Here is an 11,453-nt window from a genome sequence, read left to right on the forward strand (position 1 = left end):
AGAAATTTGCTGAGGGGAGTAAAAACAAAACCAAACATAAAACAGGAACAACAATGATTTAACAAAATTCTGCATGCTGGAATTGAAGGCATGTTGCAACTTTAATCATATTTGTAGGTATTTCTAATAAACAAACAAAGAAATAAAAATCGTATTACACTTCTAGCAGTTGCATCCAAGAGAGAGAGAGCTGTGAGGTAGTGTGTGCTGCTACTTTCCACAGATACACCTGGGCCTCAGGCCTGCCCTCAGTGAGCTGGAACTAAAAGCAGCCTAGTTGAAATTCCTGCTGCCATGGCAGGATTCTGCAAGAACATTTTCCTTTGACAACAAGGGGCCTTTGTGGAGGAGACTTCTTGGTGGGTTCTCAAGGACTCTGCATGTCTTATTCTACAAAGAGAAGCCAAGCCAGGACTTTTAGCAAGGCCAGCCAGTTGTTTGGGGAAGTCTCTGGTCCTGTGGCAGAGGGTGAGGAATGGTTGAAAAAATGTCGGCTCTGCTGAGAGCAAAGGATAACCTTCTAGAACTATGACCTCCTAATTCAGGACATTCCACTCCCTGCCCATCCTCCTGATTCTTATGTTTGCTACGAGTAAAAGATCCTGGTGCAGCCCCAATATTCTCATGCCTAGACTTGGAAATTCAGGAAGAATGATATTTGAGAAGTAATGGCTATGTGGTTACAATGTAGTAACACAGGGTCCAGGTTGACGTTTGCTTACTGATGTCCCATTTAATTGTCTTTTTATATTTGAGAAAGGGAGGATGTCCAACTTAATATATAAAAGAGACATAAAGTTATAATTTTATATATGCCCTGTAGTTGATCCCTACGATCCCAAGAAAAGGGAGTGATTATTTCAAAAAGTAGGATTATAGACCATTGATTTTGTGAAATACATAGATGTGTATATGGAAACAATGCCAGCTGTCTAGGACTGCACATTAAGCAAATATTACCAGGTTTTATATAGCCAAATGTATAGGAGAAAGCTATTGGCCTCTAGAAAACAGGGAAAACCTTGGGATTCAAAATTTATGTCACATGCGTTGTCTCAGGTGGTAGATTTATTTTTAAGAAAAATCTCCCTTATCCATGCTCCCTAGAGATTTGGGTGCTAACAAAAATCTCTTATCAATTCAGGGTTGTAACCAACTCTTCCCATTAAGAGAATTGATGACTTCCAATGAAGCAGAGAGAAATATCTAGCTTTGGAGTAGAGGTTGTCAAAGGGTTTTCCCTGAGTCACATGAGAGACTGCAGGGAAAGGCCTCTACAGAAACTGATCAATTTGCGGAGAGCTAGTTAGCAGGTAGGCCACAGAACCTCGCAGTAACATCATCAGTAAGCCCTTCCTAGGAAAATCTCTTGTCTCTAAGACAGCACTAGAATCTTCTGGGATGTCACCAGTGTTGTGGTGACACCAACTGCCTTTGGCATATTCCTTCAGTTCCCTTTGGGTTCACAAACAGGCATGTTTCGCCAGCTGCTCAGGCTAGTTCGAAAAGAGAGTAGAGATCAAGGAGAGACCAGAAAAAGGCAGAAGGATGCAGACCTCCTGTCTAGTAAAAAAGGAAGAATGAAATCGTTCTGGGGAAGGCTTGGTGAGTCCAGGGCAGAGTTGGGGAACATCCTTGAGGAGATAGGTTTGAGACGTTCCTTCCAGGAGTAGGCCTTGCAACAAAGAACCTTGGGATTTCTCAATGACAGACCAAGAGTCCAGAGTTCTGATGATTAGTTTGACAGAGAGCCAAGAATTGGCAAGCCTGCAGCTTTTTTTCTGGGAGCTTTGTAATTTCGACTGCCAATACATGCCAGGAGGAGGCATGATGAGATTAACAATGTGACCATTCATGGTTGGGAGTTGAAGCACTTCATCCTCTAGATTACTGTAGGTTACATAAGTCTCTGATGATAAGAACAAGGAAGGATGCACCCCTAGTCATGAACTAAGATCTCAGACACTTTGGGTTTGAACACACTCATTAGAGATTGATGGTTCTAAGCATTAGGAACTCCAGGATTTACCTGTACCACATCTGATATGAGATGACAATGTCCCATGTCTGGATGTCTGAGGCAGCTTATGGCTTTCAGGGCAAGGGGTCCTCTAATAGTGAGTGTGACTTATGTATGGCAGTGAAGATTGGGAAGAAGGACATAGCTTAAGAGTCCAGTTTGAAGAAAGCTTTTCTGCTATTTCAGGGAATCATATAGTCTCCAGCCTTTCCATTTCCTCAACCTCCTTTCTGGGACTCAGAATGGTCTTTTCCTCCCCTGGGCCATCAAATATGCAATTTCACTTGTGTTTATCTATCTACAGGTTTCGGTAGGAAGGCATCATCCTGAAATGATATCAGTAAGCAAGAGAAGCGTCTAAATAAATTGGAAGAACTAAAATTTGAAACCCAGAAGTGTAAATTCCAGAGGGATGTACTTTCTCAAATCCTGGACCTTTATATCTATGATGATTGGGACTATAGGTAGTCATTATGCCCAGTCACCTGTTCACTGTCTTGTGCTCTCTCTGCTAACCCAAGATTTCTTTACATCAAGAGAGTTTTTCACTCCTCATCCTGGATTTCAAAGAGCCTTGGCAGGTGTGGCCTGTTGAGATAAGCTAGGTGCTGTGGGCTTAGGGTCAAGCTCTTTTGTACTTGAGCCTGAGGTGCTTGGAGTTGGATTGGTTCTGTCAACAGCTGGAAGGACCTGGTCACATTTGCTGCATCTAGGAGTGTGAATGAAATGCCTGCATGTCATCACTCTTTTACCCTGAATCTGTTCATTGTTCACTGATTCTAAGGCACCTCCCTGGATATAGTTGGCATTCTAATTGTACTTAAATATGGGTTGGTATACATGTATGTGAAAGTATTTGTGAGTGTTTTGCTCAGGATCAGGACATCTGGGGACCTTTGATGGGCTCTGAGGATTTGTTTGATGAACAGTTTATAGGTCATGATAGTGATGAGTCTGTGGAGGCCCACATTGATCAATAGAGCACTTTGCACCTTCTATTTACCTTGGTGGAAGATAGGACTCTCTGGAGGGAAGGAGATGTTATAAATCCTCTGCCCTGTCAAAAGTATTTATGCCCTCTGGGAATTCATGTAACGATAGGAAACAATGATTGAGAATCCCTGCTTTCAAAACAAAAGAAATGTCATTGCCACTTTCTGTTGGACCTAAGGTTGTGGCACAAACTTGAGGAAACTTCTTACAGAACTAGTCAATGCCTTCATGCTCACCTGGCCAACTCTTGAAGGTCAGCTCCCTCCAATTGGTACCCTGGCTCTATTGTCCTGTACCCAGGATAATAAGTTTAATCAGCACCAATAGGACCCAGTTCAAAGGAGCAAGTCTGTGATATATACTGGCTTTAAGTAATATAATACAGAGAACAGTCTGATTTCACCTATTTTTTGCCCGATTTGAACTTTATTTATTTTTTTACTTTTCATTTTTTTAGCTATCTATGAATGGTTTATTGTGACCTAGAAACAGTCGCTTTGGAAACAAACCCTTGATACTTGTAATTCCCAAGCAGGCAGTTCTCAGGCTCTGCCCACTCCTATACAGAGAGTCTGCAGAGCCATATCTCCCCAGGTTCTTAAGGAGTTCTTATTTCAAAATAATTGTTTGCTGATTTGCATAGAAATATTTTCTATGGAAGAATCATGCTTGGGGTTTCACTGTTGTGTTTTTGCTCTGGTCTTAGAGATTACCACATGCTTCCCTCACCCCCATTCCTTAAATTTTAATTTTTTATTGGATATTTTTTATTTACATTTCATCTAATTCTGAGTTCATGAGCTCAGATGGTTATTTTTTCCATGGGCCATGCCCTACCACAGGCTGGATGTTGAATTGCCTATACTTCAATCTGAACGTGGGATGAGAATGATGGCTGTGCATTAAATGAACAACTCAATATGTGACGCCATGGAGAAGTACAAGGAGCTCATACAAGAGAACAATTCCTACAGTGAGTCACTGACAGAGATGAAACCCCAGCACTTGGCAGGGAATGCTTCTGTCCAGCTATGACTTTGAACAAAAGTCAGGGCTCTGGTTCTGCAGTGTCTAACTCTTAACAGGAAGCCTGCCTCGTGGCAAGGGTCTTGGATTTGTAACTCTTGGACTTAGTTGTTCTACATGTGAAGAGTGTAGAAGACCCTCCGATTGTTATTTTCACCCATTAAGGATTCTCTAGATAGAAAAGATTTGCACCATGGTGGGAATATCAATCAACTCTGAACCTCTAGGACTCTGACATGAGATTTAAAGATTTATGATCCATGAGAAACACATGGAAAGATTGTATAGCTACTGGGTCTTCTATCACCCTCAGAGGGGATTTGCCCTCTACCTGCAGGTGGTTTTAGCATACCATGGACATATAAGCTCCCATATGTACCATTTCTTCTTCCTTGATTTATATAAACACTCAGTGTCAGGATTTTCAGAAGTACTTTGATTCATATTGAATTTGGACTCTGGATTTGACTGCCTTTAATTGGTGCTGACTTGTATAGTGTGGCTCTACTCTGGGGATGTTGGAGGATGAGGACCCTTGAAGGGATGATTGTACTTGCAGGAGAGACAGGCAGATAGAAGCTGGCTGGTATTTACCATTTTTTGTTTATGGTTCAGCATCAGGCACTTCCAGCTCCTGCGTGAACGGACTCCATAGAAGAACAATATAAAGATTTTGCTGAATGAGAACAAAAAACTGATGGTGGAGCAGACTGTTCTGCCAGCATCCTGTGTGGAGGCAAAGAGGTTCTGTGAAGAGGCCGGAATGAACATCTGTGTCCCCAGAGCCAAGCAGTTGCAGGTAGGATTAGACCTCAAGGTCAGGTTGCCCTCATGTCTAACCATAAACATAGACAAACGAATGTAACTGTCCATTGACTTATCCATGTACTGACCTATGTCTCATCCAAGTGTTCATTTATGTGATCGTTTACAAGGCTTTCTGTTGGGGTAGCCTTTTTGAAGAAATTGCATTTTTGGAAGGCAAATGCCCCTGCTATTCTAGAATCTGCAGTTTATTACGGGAGATAGGCTGACTACATCACAGCACTACATGCCTTTATGTGTGGAGGAGGGTGCTATGTGGGAGCCCCTCTTTAGACTAGCACAGAGCTTTGAGGGATGAGGCAAATGCCTGTAGTTCATTTGCTTTACAGGGATCTTGTGAGATTCCAGGAAGTAAGTAGTTTGCAAGGAGGAGAGCCTGGTGGAAATGCCAAATAAATGGTTCTCATTGTAATCTTTTGGTGCCTTTTGTTCTTTCTATCCCCTTTTCCCTATATATGAAGATGGTCTCTTCATGCTTCATACATCTTGGGTACCTGACAGAACCTGAGTAGCAGCATGTCAGTCCTATTTTGTTTAAGTGCTGCTGGACATTTCATATCTGCATCTTATACTCTGAAGTTGGTTAGAAGAGCAGGGATGTGGAAAGGGTTTCAAAAGGTGAGGATAGGCATGAGAGATTTGAGACTTCAAGAACAAAGTTCTCCATATATACCCCACATTCTGACCAAGAAGAGTGCTATCTAGGCCTTTTTATTCCTCTAGGGAAAATTAGCTGAGTTAGTGATTCTCTCTTAAAATACCTGCTTTGAATAATCTATATTATGATCTTCCTCCAGCATGATGGAATCTTCATTGTTTTCTGCCGACTTATGGTTTTTCGTGTGTGTGTGTGTGTGTGTGTGTGTGTGTGTGTGTGTGTGTGTGTGTATGCATCGCTGTGGTGACCTGTAATTTGTGGGTATTCAGGGAGGCCAGTTAATGACATACAATTTTGTCCAGTCATTCTCTAACTTAGTCCTTTGAGCCTAGGTCTCTCAACAAACCTAAATCTTCCTGTTTTGTGCTGGTCAGCAGTCTTTGCATCACCTGTCCAGTTCCAGGTGTTGCCACCTCTGTTATTTGTCTCAACACATTCTGAATAACTAAACCATTCAGCTATTTTAAAAGTAAGGATTAGATTTTGTCACTTTACCTTAATAGAGGTATCCCCCTGGAAGATTCTGGTCTGTCTTACTGCCTTAACCATGATCGTGCATGGAATCCTATAGTGCATCCCTCTGCTGACATTGCTTTGCTGACTATATCATGGGCATGGCATTCTTCAGGATACATTCCCTCTCAGTGTTGTACAGGGTGCAGCATTTCAGCAAAGTCACTGTAGCCTTTTCTTTTGCCTCCTTCTGACTGATGTTGAGGTTGTTTTAATATCACATGAATTATAATGTGATGAAAAGTTCCTGGGTACTGACCATGAGTCACTGTCTTCTTCTGATGCTTCCAAGGTCTTCTATGAGGGAAGCAGGGTAGTTTTAGTGAGGGGCCTATGATGAGTCAACATGGAGCTTGCTGGAGGCTTTTCTTCTGTCTTGGGAATTTGGTGATGTGTTGTTTAGTTTATCTGTGCAGAGTTTGTAACTTACTTGTAGGTCCAGCAAGTATCTGCATAGCAAGATTTCCTGAAGTGGAAATGAGTACAGGCCAGGGCAGCACAGCCTGCTTGACTGTAAGAGACTTGTACATAACATAGCTCCCACTAATTCTTCATTCAACAGAAAACCTGCTGGATAAAAGGTATGTTTTCCTTAGTGTGTGTGTGTGTGTGTGTGTGTGTGTGTGTGTGTGTGTGTGTGTGTGTGTGTGTGAATGTGTGTGTGTGCATGTGTGTGTATTTGTGTTTTAGTTTGTGCAAAAATATAACTGTGTTGCCTATTTCCAAGTTTACTGAGAAAACCACTCTGAGAGTTCACTTTGCGTCATGAAACATCAAATACAGCAGCCCAATCATTTTGGCCTCTCCTCCTAGCTCTGTACAGCAAAAGGACACAAAAGCACTTGTAAAGTTCAATTTTAACGGTATTAGGGGCAAACCTACCAATCTGCATTGAAATCCTTTGGAGCACATTAAAGGAATGGAGTACATGGAGGTAAGGGGGAGGCTTCTCTTTAAAATCCAAGAGTTTTTATTCCTTCTTTGTCCTTTGTGAATTGTGAAAGCCCACTGAAAGGTTATGTCACTCACTGTGTCTTCTCCAAGCTTGTTTTACACATTGCCTGCTCCCATTTCTTTCCAGCTACCTTGGCACAGTACAACTTCACCTTGGAGTCTGGCTTGGATTGTATTCACTGAGAAATTGAGTTGCATGGAGTTGTATTGGCATCCAGCAGAAGTCCCATAGCTGTGCTGTGGTGCAAGAACAGGGCAGGTTAAGGAGCGGGTTTAGATGCACAAATAACCTAAAGCATCCCCTGTGTTAACTGTGTAGCATTCTGCAAGGGCTGTTAATCAACATCATTTTCTCTGAGTTAAAGTCAGCCTCAGTGTGGGATAGGAGGAATGAGGATCTTAAGACAGGTCTGGTAGTGTAAGAACAGGTAGGCCTATGAGAAGCCATGTACAGAAATTGGAACCGAAGTTTTAGTTGACCCAAAGATTACAGAACAAGGAGTAGGTGTCAACAGAGCAACTAGGGCTCATCAGTGCTGTGGTAGTCCCCGAGCAGCCCTGAAGGAGAATCTGTCCAGACGTCCATCAGCTAAGGGAGTGAAAATGTACTATACGGTGGGGCCATTCCATGGATTATGACTCAGTGTAAGATAATCCATGCAAGCATTTACTTACTTACTCAAAATATCTGTGACACAATCACATTATGGGGAGAAAAACTGTTCATTTGTATCCTGGGTATGGAGATTTCCTATGATTCTGTTCCAATAGCCTTGGGCACGAAGTCAGTCAAGTTAAGGTAAAGAGAGCTGCTATTAGAAGAAGCTGCACACTTTGGGGGCAAGCCTGAAACAGTGGCCAAGAACAGAGTCTAATCCACCACCAACATATGATCCTTTGCTGGGAAACAAGCCTGATCTACACAGCCTTGGGAACGAGCTAAGCCAGATCGGGGAATAAGGCAAGGACCATGATTCTATGTTGGTTTATGGGAGGACAGCACAACACTGACTGAGTTGTTTATAGGCTATAGGCTATGCCTGCTATGTACATATCCCACTCAACATTTGTTTTTATGCCTTCAGAGAATCCTGGGGGGTCTTTATATTAAGGATTACCTCAGAAAGTAAACACTTGACTGCAATGTACTATGCTTATATTGTGTGAACACACATGTGTTCTGTGTTTGGGAGTGTGTATTAGTGTTTCTGTGTGTCTGTGTGTGTTTGTATGTGCACACAGGTATGCATGCCTCCACTGACATTACACTCATCTAATGACCAGAATAAGGAAGGATTAGAGGAAACAATGCAGGACACTCTGAAGCAGAGAGAACTGATCACCCAGGAAAGTGACTTGGGAGAAACAGTGTAGAAGAATTGTGACATCTTTGAGATCAGGTAGGAACATAGGCTGGCAGAAGCCAGTTGGGTTTCCTGTCCTATATAACTATCCTTTGTGGGTGACTGACCACCTACATGGTTTCAGCCTCAGTCAGCTAAAGAACTACTCAGAGTATTATTCTGGTACAGTTTATATGGATTTTGTCCATGATGCAATATATGTGATCTTCAAGATTTCTTGGTATTTTCTACTTCTTCTTTCTCTTACCTCTGTGGTAAACTCTGAGAACATTTTCTTTTCTGTTCTCTCACAAATTGCCTTACAATGACTATACACATACAGGGGTTCTGTTCTGTTTGTACACCACCATCACCTTTAATGCTCAGTGTGTACACTGGGAAGATTTACACGGAGCCCATTCTCAGTGATTACAGGATGTATGCAGTGCCCATGGTTTTGATGTGAGATGGTTTCTCTGTGTATTTACAGATACAGTGGTTACAAATGGAACCTAGGCAGGTTCCTTCCTGCAAAAATAATCTGAACCTTCACTTCAATTCTGAGCAGGTTCTCCATAAGACATCCACATGGTATTCTAGGTTGCTCATATCTCTCTTGAACTCAGATTCAGACATAGCCACAATGTTGTTATTCAATATAATATACCTGGACCAGTGACAAAATATGCTCATTTTTCTTTTGATTCCAGTACTGTGCATAATCCACAGTTCGATTTCTAGCTGTTTTTAAAAGCTGATATATAAATTGAAGCCCATTTACTCTATGACACTTGGGGATGCAGGAAATGACCTCAGTTGACAGGTAATGCTGGATTGTCCAACCGAATAGAGCTGACGTAAGAGGGAGAGCTGAATCAACAAACCCTCACTAATCCTTTTTTCCCTTGCTCTGCTAGGTCTAAAATTCTCCAGCGAAACTCGAACATGGCATAGACCAGAACAAGATCTCCCTTGGAGAGCAGTGCCACAGGAGGAGTCTAAGTGTGCACAACAAATACACCACTATTACATCGCATCCTTAATATCCATAGCAGTTGTGGGCTGCATTTTCCTACTTTAGTTTGATTTCTTTGGATTGAATAGGCCATACTTTCATCTCGGCTCTTCCGAGCAAGCGTGCACATTTGGAAGGACTCAGAGAAGAGCTGATGCACATCAATCGAGAACTGCTGAGCATCCAGGAAGAGTGTGCACATGTACATTTGTACTTGTCCTGAAGGGTCACCCAGAAGAGTTTCATGGAGATCAGTCCACAACATTGGAAAAACTTTGAGTCAAAGACTGTCATATGTTTTATACTCAGTATTGGATGGCTTTGTCCTTCATACCCTCACTCCAACAAGGCAGACCTACTTACATTCCCCTTGAAAAGATTATTACCATCAGTAACTGCTTGTCTACTGTGTTTCCAAGGCAAGTCATTGGCTATAAGTTAATTCTGCAAACGAGCATCAAAAGAATGCTTAGGACAATTCCTCTGTTTACATTTTGGTTTGACTTTTGATTACTTTGGTTATTTGGTTTTCCTTATATTCATTTGAAGTTTTGTTATTTATTCATTGTTGTTTTGTTCATTCATTTGATTTGCTATTTTGATAAGGATACAAACTGTATATATTGACTACCTGCATCTGGATACTATTGATGTATTCTGGTGAATAAAAGAGTGATCTCAAACTCTCAACTCTTAAGAACCTTCTTTATTGAGGTGTGGTTTCACCATCTGATGCCCCACGGCTATCAGGCAGGGATGGATCTCTGCATTCTCATGGGGACTGGGCATCATAATTACTTCCCAGTCAGACTGAGATACAAAGGCAATTATACTTTCACTTTAGACTGTGTTTCCAACTCTGTGAATTCCAAGTTCATCATGCAAAAATTACCCAATGTATATACTTGTTTTTAAATATTTAGTTACCACTAAATTATACTCTTCTGTGGATGAGAATGTTAAACAAATTAATTGGATAAACATCAAATTTTCTATAATATCTCCCAGGAAATATAAACATTGTATAAGGGAGATGAAAGCAATCAGGAAACCTGCACCAAAATCCCGTGGTGGAGAGTGCTGAACACCCAGAAAAGCGGACAATCCTGAGACCACAGGACACACCGCCCCTTCTGCCCAACTCTTCCCACATCCCTGGCCCAAGAGTAAACTGCATAGTGCCTCTGGATATAGGAATGTAGGAGCAGTCAGTGGCAGGAACCTGCTTGGTCCAGCATGGGCCCAGAACTGAATCGGGCCCAGAGCATATTTGAAGAAAACCAGAGGCATACAATTCTGTGTCTCCTGATTGTGGCATTTTTCAAATTTAAGCTCTAAATGCCATGTTGTTGTTGTTCTTTTTTTTAATTGGATATTTTTCATTTCCATTCCAAATGTTATTCACTTTCCTGGTTTCCCAGAAATAAGCTCCAATGCCACCCGTCCCATTCTTCTATAATGGTATTCCGTTCCCCATCCACCCACTTTCCCAACTCTCTGGCATTCCCCAAACTGAGGGTCCAGCCTTGACAAGACCCAGGGCTTCTCCTTCCATTCGTGTGCAAGGAGACCATCCTCTGCTTCATATGCAGTTGGAGCCATGGGACGGTCCATGTATAGTCATTGGGTAGTGGTTTAGTCTCTGGGAGTTCTGCTTGGCTGGCATTGTTGTTTTGATGGGGTTGCAAGTCCCTTCAGCTCTTTCAATCTTTCTGTAATTCCTCCAACTTGGATCCAGTTCTCAGTTCAATGGTTTGCTGCTAGCATTTGCCTCTTTATTTGACATGCTCTGGCTGTGCCTCTCAGGAGACATCTATATCCGGTTTCTGTCAGCCTGCACTTCTTAGCTTCATCCATCTTATCTAGCTTGGAGGCTGTATATGTATGGGCCAAATATGGGGTAGACTCTGAATGACCATTCCTTCAGGCTCTGTTCTAAAGAATAGAATACCTCTCCTATGGGTAATCTTCCCCTTTTAAAGAAGGAGTGAAGCATCAGCATTTTGGTTATCGTTGAGTTTCATGTGGTCTGTGCATCTTGGGTAATTTGAGCATTTGGGCTAATATCCACTTATCAATGAGTACATGTCATGTGAGTTTTTCCAT

At 41.9% G+C, this 11,453-nt stretch overlaps 1 long non-coding RNA gene across 8 annotated transcripts; it reads left to right on the forward strand.

The window, feature by feature from the left end:
• The first annotated feature begins 1,810 nt into the window (after positions 1-1,810).
• Positions 1,811-10,037, forward strand: LOC148004544 (uncharacterized). 8 transcript variants are annotated; one of them, XR_015624538.1, is made up of 6 exons: positions 1,811-2,484; positions 3,856-3,986; positions 4,655-4,838; positions 6,472-6,616; positions 7,761-8,389; positions 9,250-10,037. It is a non-coding gene; the product is annotated as an uncharacterized LOC148004544 (long non-coding RNA). The 8 variants fall into 8 exon arrangements; XR_015624545.1 differs by having other exon boundaries at positions 9,266-10,037; XR_015624540.1 differs by having other exon boundaries at positions 8,232-8,389.
• Positions 10,038-11,453: the final 1,416 nt, after the last annotated feature.

Source organism: Rattus norvegicus, chromosome 7 (assembly GCF_021556685.1).
Source record: "Rattus norvegicus strain SHRSP/BbbUtx chromosome 7, alternate assembly SHRSP_T2T, whole genome shotgun sequence".
NCBI classification, from domain to species: Eukaryota; Metazoa; Chordata; class Mammalia; order Rodentia; family Muridae; genus Rattus; species Rattus norvegicus.